This window comes from Mustela erminea, chromosome 1 (genome assembly GCF_009829155.1).
Source record: "Mustela erminea isolate mMusErm1 chromosome 1, mMusErm1.Pri, whole genome shotgun sequence".
Classification (NCBI taxonomy): Eukaryota; Metazoa; Chordata; class Mammalia; order Carnivora; family Mustelidae; genus Mustela; species Mustela erminea.
The window spans coordinates 108854668-108870061 of record NC_045614.1 but is presented as its reverse complement, the minus strand read 5'-3'; the positions used below and the strand labels follow the sequence as shown (position 1 = coordinate 108870061).

Genomic DNA, 15394 nt, shown 5'->3' with positions numbered 1-15394 from the left:
ACCCTGATTTAGGACAAACTGGTTTATTATCTGTGGAAAGCTACTGGTCTTGTAGATAGACTGGATACATTTCTATTACACTCTACACAAAAACTAGGCTGACCAACATGGGGTCCATCCAACAAATATTTATTGAGCATCTACTACAAAGCTAATATGTAATAGTCATCAGTTAAACTCCATATGGTGGGTTGTGTGACCTTTAGGTAAGTACTAAAATCTGTGCTCAACACAAGTTCCTCATTTCTTATTTTCATATCCTGTTTCCTTTAAGCATTTTAAGAGTATATTTTCACAAAGAGGGTGGGAGTGAAGAGCAGAAAATCTTACTGCCTAATCAGCAAAATATTTAAAATCTCAGCCCAATAAGGGGTCCTGAGAGGCTCACAGCTGGCTTCAACTTTGTGCAATTACAGAATTAAAACCAGTACTTTTGTCAGAGCCTGCTTAAAAGTTTCCATGCCTGACTTACAAATGCTGAAAGCCAGTAATAGCTATCCTGCAACCCCAAAGACCCAGGTCAACAACTCAACATCTGGCCTGGCCATTGTTTGCCCTCCATTAACATTTTAAAACTTAAATAATTTCTCCCAATTGTTTTTATATGGCTTTAGATGTCCCCAAGGACTGGGAGAGGGACAAACTGCCTTTACTGGCTGCAAGGAAAATTTTTATTTGTTAAGTGGAAAACAGTACTGTAAGCAGAACTTAAAAATTCATGATCACAGGAAGTTCAACTTTTTGATATTTCCCAACATATAAGAAAGCAATTACTTCATTTTTCTTATCTAGTTTGTAATCACGCGTGCACACATGTGTACACACACACACACACACACACACAAACACACACACACATATTCCCCAGAGGGAAATACCTTAATGATGAAATTCTGTAATTGCCTGGATGTTATTTAGCAATTAGCTGCTTTAAATACCCTAAACTGGCCCCTACTGTCTGAATGCAATGGGAGAGGAGTAGAGCGGGGGATGAAGACATTTATTTATTTTGTTGAAGATCTATCTGGAGTAGGAACTCGTGGTGTACATACTACTAACCCGAGAGAAAGGAATAGGAACCTCAGGTTCTGCACTGTGTTGCTGGCTGGGGATCACTGGCACATTTGATGCTTTGTTTTTTAACTGATCCAGTCCATAGTCTGTTGTAAATTTCCATGAAATTGAAATTGCAATGTAGACAGCAGAAAGAGCATAGTATTTGAAATCAGATGACATGGTTACAAAAATTTTTCCCCGTTCATTCTGTATGTCCTTGGTTGGGAAGCCCAGCAAATTTCATTTTCTGGTAAGATACACACACACACACATATGCATATATATATATATATACACACACACACACATATGCATATACACACACACACATACACACATATATGTATATGTATATATAAAACTACATATATATATGATATATATATATAGTTATGAACTGTAACTCTGCTGGCCATCTATCTCATAGGACTAACGTGAGATAAATCAATATATCAAAGTAGTCTACCAACTTTGAAGCTACTGTCAAAGTAAGAGAAGATTAGATCTGTGAGAGAAGATTTTAAAAATGACAAACCATAACTGACTCTTAATCTCACAAAACAAACTGAGGGTTGCTGGGGGGAGGGGGGTTGGGAGAAGGGGGGTGGGGTTATGGACATTGGGGAGGGTATGTGCTTTGGTGAGTGCTGTGAAGTGTGTAAAGCTGGCGATTCAAGACCTGTACCCCTGGGGATAAAAATATATGTTTATAAAAAATAAAAAATTTAAAAAAAATGAACATCTTCCTTCAGAACAACAGTATGGATAAAAATGCTGGATTTTCTATTTTGTACCATTTGCAGTCCCTACACTAAACCTTTTGGCCCAAATTCAAAGGAATGGTTCTTATTTTACACTGGTGCAGTTACTGTTCCCTTTTAAGGGTAAGTGGGATTCCAGCACGCCGACTGTCTTAGTAACAAGAAGCTGTGAAAATGTGTCCCCAGAGCTCCACATTCTGGAGAAAGTTGGTGAACCCCTGTGTTTGTTTTTCACTCAAGTACAATAGCACTTTGGTAGGAAGCCAGAGTAGGAAAGAAGGCTGATCCATTTTAGCACTGACGATGAAGGAAGATAGGTATGTTCATTTGAAATATAACCATTAGAGATGGTCATTTTATTTGTCTTCCTAAAATAATCTCTAGTAAGAGAGCACAGCTGGATGGATGGCCTGTGAGCGAAAGGCGGTGAGAAAGTAAGCATAAGAAAGTCCTTGGAAATATACAGAATGAAACAGAATTCCAAAAGCATTTTTATTTATTTGTTTATTTGCAAAAAAGACAAGTGAGTGGGGAGAAAGGCAGAGAGGTAGAGAAAGAGAAAGAAAAAGTGTCTCAAGTAGAATCTGCAAGCCCAAAGCGGGGCTCCCTGAGACTCTGAGCTCATGACCTGAGCTGAAATCAAGAGTTGGGTACTTAACGGACTGAGCCATCCAGGTGCCCCTCCAGAACTATTTTTATGTCATCACTATGGTAAAAGAATAAAAATGTGTGTGGGGTGTGTGTGTGTGTGTGTGTGTGTGTGTGTGTGTATGTGTGTGCATATGCATTATATGTGTGTTAAGATGCAGTATGGCATTTAGCACATTTCTATTACCGATAGTAAAATCTCATCTGAGGCTTTTTGCAGGCCTTCATGGAAATGCAGGTGGTTTTTCTCCTCTACAAAGTAAAGCAGCAAATCAAAATGAAGGAAGCAGCCTCTCTACCATCCAGAAGGCCATGTGGAACACACTGATGAATGGAGGGGATGAGGATGCTGATCTGCTATGGGCAATTCACCGTTGTGAGCATCTTCTTACTCTCCTTGAGTTAATACTGGAGTTGGTGGAAGGGAAGGGGGCAGGGGGCAGGAAACCTGCGAGAGCTTGGCACAATTTCATTATGCAGGAATTACCTATTGATATTATTAGGAAAATAGAATGCTTCTCTCAAGCCCTCATCCTGTTCTTGGTATCAAGCAGGTGCTTATATACCATGATTCCGAATGATAATGAGAATAATGTTAATTAATCAGGACAGGCTTGCACAAATTGTCAGCTAGCCATGTCTCCCTGAGGTGGGTGGAGGATACTGGAGTGGCAGGAGGCCCAGTACCTGGGCTGAAAGGTGGCCCAGAGGCCACAGAAGCCCAGACTTCTCAGGGGGACACCACAGCTCAGGGATGAATGGTGTGAGCGTAGGAAGTTTGTTCAAGGTTCTTGAGGACAGATAGCAGAATTAGAGCTAAAACTCAGGGTTAAATGTTTAGGAAAACTTTCTTTCCTCTGCTCTCACAGTCCCCTTTTAGATCTCTAGAAACTGCAGAAGAGGAAGGAGTTAAGAAAATCTAATTAGCTAGATGGCTAAGTCAGCAAGGTCACTTTGAAGGAAGAGGCAATAATTAAAAGAAACAAAACAAGCTTTGAAGCCAACAAGATCTCACCTCGTATCCCAGTTCTATCAACTATTGGGCAAAATACTAAGCCTCTATAATCCTTACTTGCTCATCTAAAGTTTAACTAAAATATAACATATGTATGTGTTCTGTTCCTAGTTTCTTGGATATTTTGCTTTGGTAAATATTCCAGAAATAACAGTGACTGGAGAAGATGTGAAGCCTTAAATCTATGGCTTTAGAAATAGTCCCATCAATTTCCTCATGTCTGTATCTCTACTGTCACAGGCCTTTCCAGACTCTCTGGGAACTCCACCAGGGTTGAGGGGCTCATGGAGGAGATCGAACTGTGTGACACTGTGAACCTATAAAATCTTCTCATTTATACTTGTTCTGACTTCCCCAGCCACTTCTAAGAAATCCCATCTCATTTCTACCTTACAGTCACTCGAGAAATCAAAGACAGTTCTCAAACCACACCACCATCCATCTGAGTTCAATTTTCCCATTCCTTACAGCAAAATGAATTTCCCCTTGGCAATCATTATGGTCTGTGTACTGTTTAGTGTACCTGCCACCGATTAATACAAAGCCAATTCAGCATCCCGTCTGACCAATGAGATGGGATACTTGGCAAGTAGTCATTAGATGACAATTTTTTTTTTATCCTGTCCAAAAGTAATCTAAAAATTTGTATAAATAACATACTTGGATTTGGACCTCCATTTGCAGCATTCCTCTCCTTTACTATTTTAGGTTTATGTTGACTAAACTAACTTCAGCTAGAGAAGACATTCCTTTTGTAATTTATGAGCATTAGCAAAGCTACTGACTGTGGGTCAAGGTCAACCACTTAAATAGTAAGCATATGTAAATAAACATGAATTGCCTGCCTTTATCCATGCCAGTGAAATTTTCCAGAAAGAAACAGAACTCAGTCACCTGAATTATTTCATAATTCAAGTAATACTGACAATGTAGGTGGTCTTACTGCATTGAGATACAGACAGAAAATTATATTCTTAGAAGAGTGACTTCATAAAAGCAAATGAGATTTGGGGAAACTTTCTCCTCTGAACTAGAACATGCACATCTGCAGAAGAGAAATCATAGATCACAAGCATTATTTTTTGATCATCATGGAAAATATGATGAGTTTTGTGTTGTTGTTGTTTTTTTTTATTTCTGTTGTGCTTGGTACCACTGTCTGGCTTGTTGTACATCTTTTTATGTCTATCAACATAGAGTTGGTGAAGTCTTATGCAGTGCATTTCCAATTCAGAAATATTCTTAGAGAGGACATAATCATTAATCCATTATCAAAAACTACCCTAATGATATCTCAACAATCCAAGGTAAGTTCATGTTCCTCCAGTTCCTCTTAGTGGAGAACAATATAGGGAATAGAGAAAATAAAGTGAAAAATTTTTCATAAAATATCTGCTAGCTCTGGTACTCAAATTTTGAAATTATTAGCTGCTCATAAAATAGTGTTACATTTGGAATACACACATAGTGGAGTAAAAAACACATCTTAATTTTTTTTTTCCCCTAGTAAATCTGCCTTAAAATCAGGTCTTTCCTACTAAAATAGGACTTTTGGAATGTTATCTGGATGAATTCCAGGGAGAAATCAAATTAGAACAACAGAAATATCTTGCTTTACTGGACTTCCCTGTTAATAGTAAACACTTTGTAAATAAGCATAAAATAAAAAAAAATATTGTTTATATTTTATTTTATTTTTAGTTAGCATTTGCACATCTGTTAAAAGATATGCAGGGTCAAACAAGTGTTTACAAAATAAAAGTAGAACAAAAGTATCAACAAAGGAATGAATAGGTGCCCAGCTCCATTCTCAAGATTTTGAAAATAATCAGTTAATATTTCTTCAGAATTAGACAGAAGTAGAATTTATTCCCCTGATACCCACGGCTTGCTCACTGCACTTCATAATCCTAACATATGACATATTAGTTTCAGCCCAACCAGATGCCAAAAGAGAGATATTTTACATAATAAGTACAGAAAAGTCAGGATGGTGGAATGATACAGAAAATTTCAGCCAAGGCACATTTTCTCGGCTCCCAATTCCCTAACAGCTGCCACACCTCTTCTTAGAACTCATCACACACAGACTATGGTTTTGACATTTGTCTCCCTTGTGGTCCCTATAAGAATTCTCAGGCATTGGTATATTAGTTTCTACTCAGGACTGGAGCACAAGACACTTCACCAAGGACACTTGATTAATTCTGTAAAATCACGTCTTTATCAACAGATCATATACATACAACTTCCAAAAATAATATCACAAGGTAGCTTCCAATAAATATATATATAATGAGAAAATTCAGTGTCAGAAGGAAAGACAAAGAAAAATATACAGGGACAAGGGAATAATTATATCTGGAAAGGAAACTGGGATTCATCCATTCCTTCTATATGTATGGTATAAAGCCTAACTAAATGTCACGTGAGGCACAAGTCACTATGATTTAGAAGAAAACAAAAAGAGAGTCTCTGTTTTCAAAAAGATGCAGAAAGAGCACAGTTATGTAGAAACGAAGAAAAGTGTGAAATCACTTAGATTATTATAGATAAAACTCATCAAAATAAAAATCAAAATTGGATAGTGAGATAGAGTAATTTGGGGAAGAGGGAACTCCTTGGGATGGCCAGGAAAGTCTCTGAGAGGAGGTACTATTTGATGTGGAACCTCCGTAACAAGGCCTGGAGAAAGAAGACTTGGAGAAAGCAGTCAAGGCAAGAGTAAAACAAGTTCTTGGACATCTTTGAGGAAGAAAAAAAAAAAAACCTTGCTGGTTTTTCTGGAACCCGGTAATATATGGTAAGCTTACATAAGCCCTAGATCAGCGAAGCCATGTAAGCCAAGGTAAGAAACTTGAATTTATTTCTAAATGATAAGAAAATTAATGCAACTGGGCTTCACAATTAGATCTGAGCCTCCTGGAAGTCAAAATCTCTCAACTTGCTTCTACTTCAACAAGGAAAAATAAGGCTGTCACTGTAAGAAAAGGCATCTGGAGGGGGGGAAAAAAATCAACTCAAATTTTCTTCTTCCCAGTATCTTGCTTTCTTGTTTACTGGATTTTATCTTTCCCTCACCCTATCCCCAAATTCCTTTATACATTCTAGTTCTAATTACAGTGGATGAAAGGGAGACAGAGAGATCATAAAAATTAAAGGCAAAGGTGTGATGGTCAGTTTCATGTGTAAACTTAGTGAGGCTACAGTCCCCAGTCCAACAGTCACCTGGATGTAGCCATGAAGGTATTCTGTAAATGTGATAAAAGTCCATAAAAGTTTAAGTAAATTATCCTAGATAATCCAACTGTGCCTGATTCAATCACTTGCAAGGCCTTAAGAAGATAATTTCTTCTAAGGAAGAATTATTTTCTAAGGAAAAATAAATTCCTTCTGTAGATAGCAGCTCCACCTCATGGCCAAGAATTCAAGTCTGCCCTTCCTGATGGTCTGTCCTAAGGATTTCAGTATTGTCAAGACAGCGCCCTAATCATGGAAGCTGCTTCTTTGCAATAAAGATCTCTTTATATGTGTATAGATAGATAGATATAAATACAGATTTTTATATCTATATCTATTCCTATATCTATATATATCTGGTTCTGTTTTTCTGGTTGAACCTGACTACACAAGAGGTCACACTTATTTTGAAGTAGTATCTTAAAGATAATCTGTGCCAACACAAAAGGTAATGAGATAATGATAAATATAACTCCTTCACTTCTGTAACCACAACATATGGATTTAATTATCTGGAAGATGGGGAAATGAAGAGTCAGATCAGGTATAATGCAGCCAAATTCCATTCTTCTGGACAAGGCAACCCACGGTAGATGAAGGTAGCAAAAGGATCAGAACTCCAGAGCCCTTTTCCATTTTAGATGACTGGGCTACTATACTTATAGATGCTATTACTGGAATAGCTTACCAAAGTCACAAGCAATGGCAAATAATTCAATATAAACATTTCAACATAATAACTGCACAGATTAGAACTCACAGAAACAGTAAGTATGAATATAAAAATTGATATAAAGGGATTTCCCTCAATAAAATTTATAATTAAATAAAAATAAACTAATCAATTTTCCAACATTAGGATGGATTAAAGAAATATTTGGTAATTGGGGCACCTGTGTGGCTCAGTGGGTTAAGCCTCTGTCTTTGGCTCAGGTCATGATTCCAGGGTCCTGGGATTGAGCACCCATCGGGCTCCCTGCTCAGCAGGGAGCTTGCTTCCTCCTCTCTCTCTGCCTGCCTCTCTCCCTACTTGTGATCTCTCTCTCTGTGTGTCAAATAAATAAAAAAAATCTTAAAAAAAAGAAATATTTGGTAATTTATATCATGAAACTATATTAAGCCACTCTAAATTAGTAATATAGAATATATTTAAGAATATTGAAAAACTTTATGATATATTGGAAGTACAAAACATAGGTTACAAATAATTGTAGGAGAGTGATACCAGTTTTGAAACATATGCTCCTAAGCATGGGAAAAAAAAAAGATTGAAAAGACACCTCATCGCTGCTATCAGTTATTATCCTTGGGCTTAAGATTATCTAATGATTTCATTTTTTTCATTTTACTTATCTCTGTCATAGTTTTCCCTCTCCCTTTGGCAATGAATGCATATTATTCCTTAAAAAAAACAAAAACTGCTCAAGTTATTTTAAGAAACAAAGAGTCAAAATATATATCTTTCATTTTAAAACAGATACACATTCTTTGAAGTTAAAAATCATTGTGGCTAAGAGTAAGTCATTATGTCATTATCATACATCCAGCCATGTCCTTGCCCATCAAAACGATCAGGCCAAACCCCTGCCTACCATACACTTCCTCATACCCATAGCATCTTCAGTCTTCCCATATTGCCACAATGTCACCAAACCAAGGTCAGTGGAGTGTCCTCATGTCAACTGCATCTACTCTTCATGTTCCCAGACTCCTTCAGCATGAATACAAATCATCCTCCTGTCTAACACAGCCACATCCCATTCATGTTCTTTGCTTATCAGTATACCATCATTCCCAAACATTCACCATCTCCACACGGTGCTTCTGCCCGAGACTTTCAAGAAGTACCCAAACTTGACCCCTTGACAGTCACTCTTAAGGATCCTCTCTGCTTCTTCTGGAACTTGAGCTACACCAGCCTACTCATCACCCTCCTAGCACGTGACAAACCTCTGTCCATATTCTAGGCTTCCTCTGCTGTAGACTTCATTCTATATTCACCCCCTTTGACACAGCAAAAAAAGAATCTACTCATTCCAAGAACTCAGTTTTCACTTACCCCATGTTCATGTAATACTTTTAGACACAGTCAGTCCACCCCACTGAGTTCGCATAGAGTTGTATTTTCCCTCTACTATGGTACTTATGATAGCCTGCTTTTTGTTCTAGAGAGATGAATACATCTTCCTCTTTAGAGCAAGATTTTGCCTTATTCATTTTTTTAATCTTGTATTTTTTCTTATAATAGAAGCACTGGACACTAGAGCACTGACAGCATCAAGAATGTGAAAAAAATATATAGACATTAGGAATAAAATGGTGGACTAGACCTTCAATCTTTACTCTTTAATATCAGCATCATGCTTTTAATCAAAAGTATTATTTCAGACTAAAGATCCAGTGACTGTACAATTCTGTCTTTTGATGGGGAGGGGATAAAAGGCAACCATGAGCAGTAGTGTCTAAACCCAGCAGTACAAAATACTCACCTCCAGGGGTGAGTTAATTAATGAATTAATTTTAAGTTTTTGGATGCAGATGCCAATCCCCCTTGAGAGCTACCAGTTCAGAATGTCTGGGACTGAGCCAGAAACCTGTGTTTTAAAAAGCTCTAGATTATCCTGAGTCATAGCACTGCTTGGGAAATCTAGGCTAAGAATACATGTTTACATTTCACTGGTTAGGGTTGTAATAATATTAAGAAAAACAAAATATAAACTAGGCCATATTATTCAAAAACAAGAGGTAATTTTTTTGGTTCTTGATCGAGATTCGCCTTATACTTCATCACGTAGAACCCATTTCATCCTTCCTAATGCATATAAGCCTTCTGATTGCCCATATTCCAGAGCAGTGGTTTCCACAGCAAGCTCCTGGAGGTGCCTCAGAGGTGAATCTAGGACTACAGACACAGTAGAGGCAGAAGTTTAACTCCACAGCTCTCTCCATTTATGGCTCTTCTCTTTTTTCTCTTTTCTTTCTCTCCCTGTCTCTTCCCTTCCTTCCTTCCTTCCTTTTTAAAAATCACAATCATTCCTCTTTCTCTCTCAAATAAAGAATTAAGTATTAAAAAAAAAAAAATGGGTGGTGGTGGTGTGTATGCCTGGCTGCCACAGTTGGTTAAGGGTCAGACTCTTGGTTTGGTTCAGATCTTGATCTCAGATGCATTCGAGTCCGGCTCCCCACTCAACGAGGAGTCTGCTTGCGTTTCTCTCTCCCTGGCCCTCTGCCCCTCCCCACCCTGCCCGCACTCTTTCTCTTTCCCTCTCTCTTTGAAATAATTAAATCTTAAAAAATCACAATCACTCAAATGATTTCATTTGAAAAATGGATTCTGTTAATTTAAGAAAAATGGCTTGAAAATAACATTAGATTTTGTTTAATTTTATTAGAGATCCTTTTTACATGGTAGATTATTGATGGACTCTGACACTAATGCCTAAGTATGTTTAAAAAAAAAAAAAAGACAGACAGAGACAGGAAAAGCTAAAATTTCAGCTTGATATCGTGTTTTTGGCCTATTTTAAAGCTATTAATTTTCATCTCTTTGGCTAACTCTATTGAGGTATTACATGTAATATTCACAGAAAATATTCACATAAATATTCTGCTGGAGCAGCTTATCAGACTTGGAGATTTACAGTGTCTAACTGGGCTATGGGGATAAGAGCTGGAAATCACTGCAATGTGTTCTGTATTCTGGAAACAATGTTTCTTCTTGATCAGCATCATATCACTCACAAGTAAAAGCAAACAAAAATTCTGTAGAGAGAGCAAAGGGATTCTCCTGGTTGCTTCATATCTACATGTCCTCCCAGTCCTAGAAGCTTCCAAAGGAATTAAAAAAGATAGCTTTGCAGGTATGTGCATATGTGAATGGACAGCATTTCAAGAGCCCAACGGCTGCCTGTCACAGATGTACTGGAATTTACTTCAGATTCTGGCTTCAAATTACAGAAGACATAAGGGCACGTCCATGACTCAGTCCTTGACCCTTGCCAAAGTAGTAGTTTCTAGAAAGAAAACTACAGGAAAAGAAGGACAGAAAGTCAGAAAAGAGAAGAGGAAAAGAAAGTGCTATGCACGTTCATAATTTCTGCTCCTAACTAAAACCTGATGGGGTGATGAGGAGCACAGGACCAGAGCTCTTAGGAAAGAGAAGCACACATACACAAGGTCTACCGAATGCTTCAACAAACACACGGTTATTTTCAGTCACATTAATTAAGTTCTGTGCCTGGTGCTTGCACAAAAATAAAACCAGATGTTTAAGAAGTGATTCAACCCTGTATTCTCTCATATCCATTCCTGCCCTCCCTCACCAATTTCAAGAAATTGGCTTTTTGCCTAAACAGCAGGGGAGGGAAGGGGAGAAGAAAAAAAAAATAGTTCTGGGGTTATGGCCTTACTTTTCTGTTGATGAGCAGTTGATGATGTGTGGTGAATATATTTGGCTTTCATGACCTCTCTGAGGGAAAGTTAAGAATTGTAGTTTTCTTGAGGCATTTGGGATCCTTGAAGGATATTTATTCATCATGCCATTAATTTATCAACCCTGATGAAAACTATGTTTCAGAATTGTCAGTTATATATAAACATGCCTTAAAATCCACGCTCTGATACATGGACACACATATACATATTAATGAACACACAAATGTGTTAGTAAGTATGAAGAAAATGGTTTCATGGAATCAAAGCCACCAGATAGACCTGCTTTAATTATATTCCTCAGTGTGTTTTCTGAAGTCTATGACATGTGGACATTCTCAGGACTTAAACAAATTTGAGACACACTGGGTTATACCAAGTTAAATAAGGTGTCTTTATCGTGGGAATTTTAGAACCTCTGATATGCTGACATACATTATGAATATTTGTGTGGGCAATATTCCGTGCCGTATCTCTCAGCTAGTTGACTCAGTCTTGTGGAATATGTCACAAGGGTAATGATCTACAGGACATGCTGTGAGAAATGCTAATCTAAATGAACCCAAAGTGTTTGTACAGTCTCTGGTTGGATTTTTCTGGGATGAAGAAAATCACTGCTTTCCAAAGAAGTCCGTTTTGTACTACAAAAGATCTAAGTCAACGCAATTTTCCTAACATTGAACCATCATCTACTTCCCTATCACTATCACCATGATTTCTGGTTGTGTACTCTGGAAGAATAAAAAAGAGTAACGTAACCTCTTTTTCCTGTGATAGTTCTTCAAGTATTTGAAGGCAACAATTACATTCCCACACAGTCTTCTGTTTTGCAGGAAAAAAACACAAAACTGCATTCTTAAATGAATCTGTCAAATTACATGTTCTAATCCTATTTGTAGGTCTTCTTTAAGAGACGGTACCCAGGAGGGTGTCTGGCTGACTCGTTCATAGATCATGTGACTCTTGATCTCTAGGTTGTAAGTTCAAGCCCCATGTTGGGTATAGAGAGTACTTTAAAATAACATATATACTTATTATTACATATATATTTATTATTACATATGTACTTACTTTAAAATAACATATATACTTACTATATAATTATAAATTATATATATTAAATATATAATATATTATAAATTATATCTATATATATGTGTGTGTGTGTATATATATATATATATATATAAATAAATTTTTTTAAAGAGAAGGTACCCAGAAATGAACACAGAAATTCTGATATGCTTCTTCAAACACGGTCCTAGATCTCATTAGTTTTTGTCTGGCAGATATGTCTTGTCATTGATTCCCCCCATTACGTTACTAAAACTTTTGAGTCTTTCTCTGAAGTTGTGTAGCTCCCTGTGGTGTATGTGTGAGTTTTCTGAAAAATGTTAGGAGAATAAATCCAGAGTTTCATTTGCCCTCCATCACAGAGATTCTTCTGTACAATTGGTTGGATCTCTCTCCTGTTATCTTACAAAGTTATCTCAGTCTTATGCAAATGTTAACACTTTAAGCTACCAGCAAGCCTACCACAGAAGTCCTTCTTCCTGTTTAGTACTGATTCATTTCTTGACTCCTTTCAAGCAGTTACAAACCCAGGAAACATCAATTAGAAACCATTTCTCTAGCTGGCCATGAATCTTAGAATCTAATGAAAAACACTGTCAAATGTCTTTTGAAATTTAGATTATTAATCAGCAGCAGTTTTGATCTGCAGACCCAAGTAGGCAATCTCATAGTTGTGGGTAACACCATTACGTTAACCCACCAACTATGGCATCAGTAATAGTACCATCACGTGATGTGAGATATGATGAATGCTGCAGGTATAGGACAAGGTTAATCAAAACTGATGGAGGTGCAATTTGGGATCTGAAGTAGGCTGCCAGTAGCTCAGGTCACTCTGAATGATAGAAGATCAAGGACTGAACCAAAGAAAACAATTACCATAGTCTCAATGATAGGCAACCAGTACACAGTAAGGTTTCTGTTTTCTTTCTCTGTAACAGAATGGGAATGGGGGGGGGGAAGGACATACCGTTTTATGGCATTAAAATAAACAATGCCAGTTCAGTCTTTGCTCAAATAATGAAAAATTTAATATAAAATAGGTTAAATAACTTGTTAGACAGACCTTCTGTAACTAGATTAAAATAAAAATAGATATTAACCCTGAACATTTAGTAGCTGCAATAATAAGATGTCAAAGAACTGATTTTGGAAAGTTACAGCTTAGTCTATTTTCCTTCAAAAAATTAAAAGAAGTAAAAGAAATCTGCCATTTGGTAAATCCAAGTGTCTAATTGTCACTGATAGGCAAAATCCCCAACAATTTAATTGGAACATAGAAAATAACAAAAATGTGCAATAGTTGTTTGTCATTTTAAGAACAAATACTACTTTCAAATCACTTTCCTTCCCAGGATTAAAATCTGCTAGGTTTCAGCCCACAGTGAATTCTTTCAGCTGGGTTAGGATCCCTCAAGAAAGGGTGTTCAAAACAGAAATGCTGAGGGAAGCATTTCAGCCAAGGGAGGCATTTCAGCTGTGGAGGAGGCTGGAAAGTATCTGAACACAGGGTTTTCCCTTCTCAGGCCTGTGAATGGCATTTCAAAGGCTTCCTCACCCATTTGTTCTATTCAGGCTCCCATAAGAGTCAGGTTTTGCAAACAAACAAAAACCAAATAAGTAAATGAAAAACTCCAGAAAACAGTTCTTGAAGAAGTACAATCTTGTTTCTCGGTAACTGATGCTCTCAAAAATAAAGTAAAAACAGAGAGGCAGAATAAAATCAGTAAGCTTAAAATAACCACCACTGGGTAATAGTTTTAGCTAATGTTTATTGAGCTCTTGCTCTGTGCTCAGCACTGCTGTTCTCCACGAGGAAAGTTAACGTATCACCTTTTTACACAAAATCCAGCTGAGGGCAGAGAAGTTATTAACTTGATGAAGAACACATGGGTGTGCGTGTGTGAGTGTTTATTTGTAATGTGGGTATATATGTGTATATGTGTGCATATGCATGCATACATAGAAGTCTTTTCACTAAGATATAATTGATGACCGATAAGCTGCACAAATTAAAGAGTACAATTTGATGAGTTTTGACAGCTGTATTCATTTATGAAAGCACACCACAGTCAAGATAGTGAGTCCATCAAGATAACGAATCCATCTCCACTAAAAGCTTCCTTGCTCCTCTTTGTAATCCCTCTCTTTCCCTTGTTCATTCAGGGGCAACCACAAATCTGCTTCCTATCATTTTATGTTTGAGTATTTTCCAAGAACTATGTAAAGTGAATTAAACAATGTACACTTTTTTATCTGTCTTCTTTCACTCAGCAAATACAGTCTGAGAGTCACCCATGTTGTTCCACGCATCAGTAGTTCATTCCTTTATATTGCTGAGTAGTATTCCATTGTACGTCAATACTATGATTTGTATCACCATGTACTTGTTAATGAGCATTTGTGTCTAATTTTTAGCAATTACAATTAAAACTGCTAAAAACATTCATATAAAAGTCATTAATTTCTCTGAGAACAGCAAACATCGTCTCATATACTTGTCATCTATACATCATCTCTGGTGAAGTGTCAATTCAAAACTTTTCTTATTTTTTTAAATTGGGTTGTATTTTTACTGCCTTGTAAGCATTCTTTATATGCTGTAAATACATGTCCTTTGTCAGATAATATTTTGCAAATATTTTCCTTCAGTCCATGCTGACTTTTTACTTTTATAAGTATTTTTTTAAAGATTTTATTTATTTATTTGACAGACAGAGATCACAAGTAGGCAGAGAGGCAGGCGGGGGAGGGGGGAGCAGGCTCCCTGCTGAGCAGAGAGCCCAATGTGGGGCTCCATCCCAGGACCCTGAGATCATGACCTGAGCTGAAGGCAGAGACTTAAACCACTGAGCCACCCAGGTGCCCCTATAAGTATATTTTGAAGAGAAATCCTTCTAAATTTTGATGGGGTCCAATTTCTTGATATTTTTTCTTTTATAGTTTGTGCCTTTCATTCCCTATTTAGTAATAATCACCAAATCCAACATTACTAAGATTTTGCTCCTATATTTTCTTAGAGAAATTTCACACTTGTGATTCTTACACTTCGGTCCATAATCCATTTGTATTAATTTCTATATATGATATGAGATAAATTTTGAGCCTCATTTTTCTTTTGCATATGGCTATCTAACCTATCACCATTTGCTGAAAAAATTACCCCTTC

General features: G+C 37.1%; 1 protein-coding gene across 1 annotated transcript in view; it reads right to left on the bottom strand.

The window, feature by feature from the left end:
• P3H2 (prolyl 3-hydroxylase 2) overlaps positions 1-15394 on the bottom strand; it is a 150327-nt gene that overhangs the window by 75689 nt on the left and 59244 nt on the right.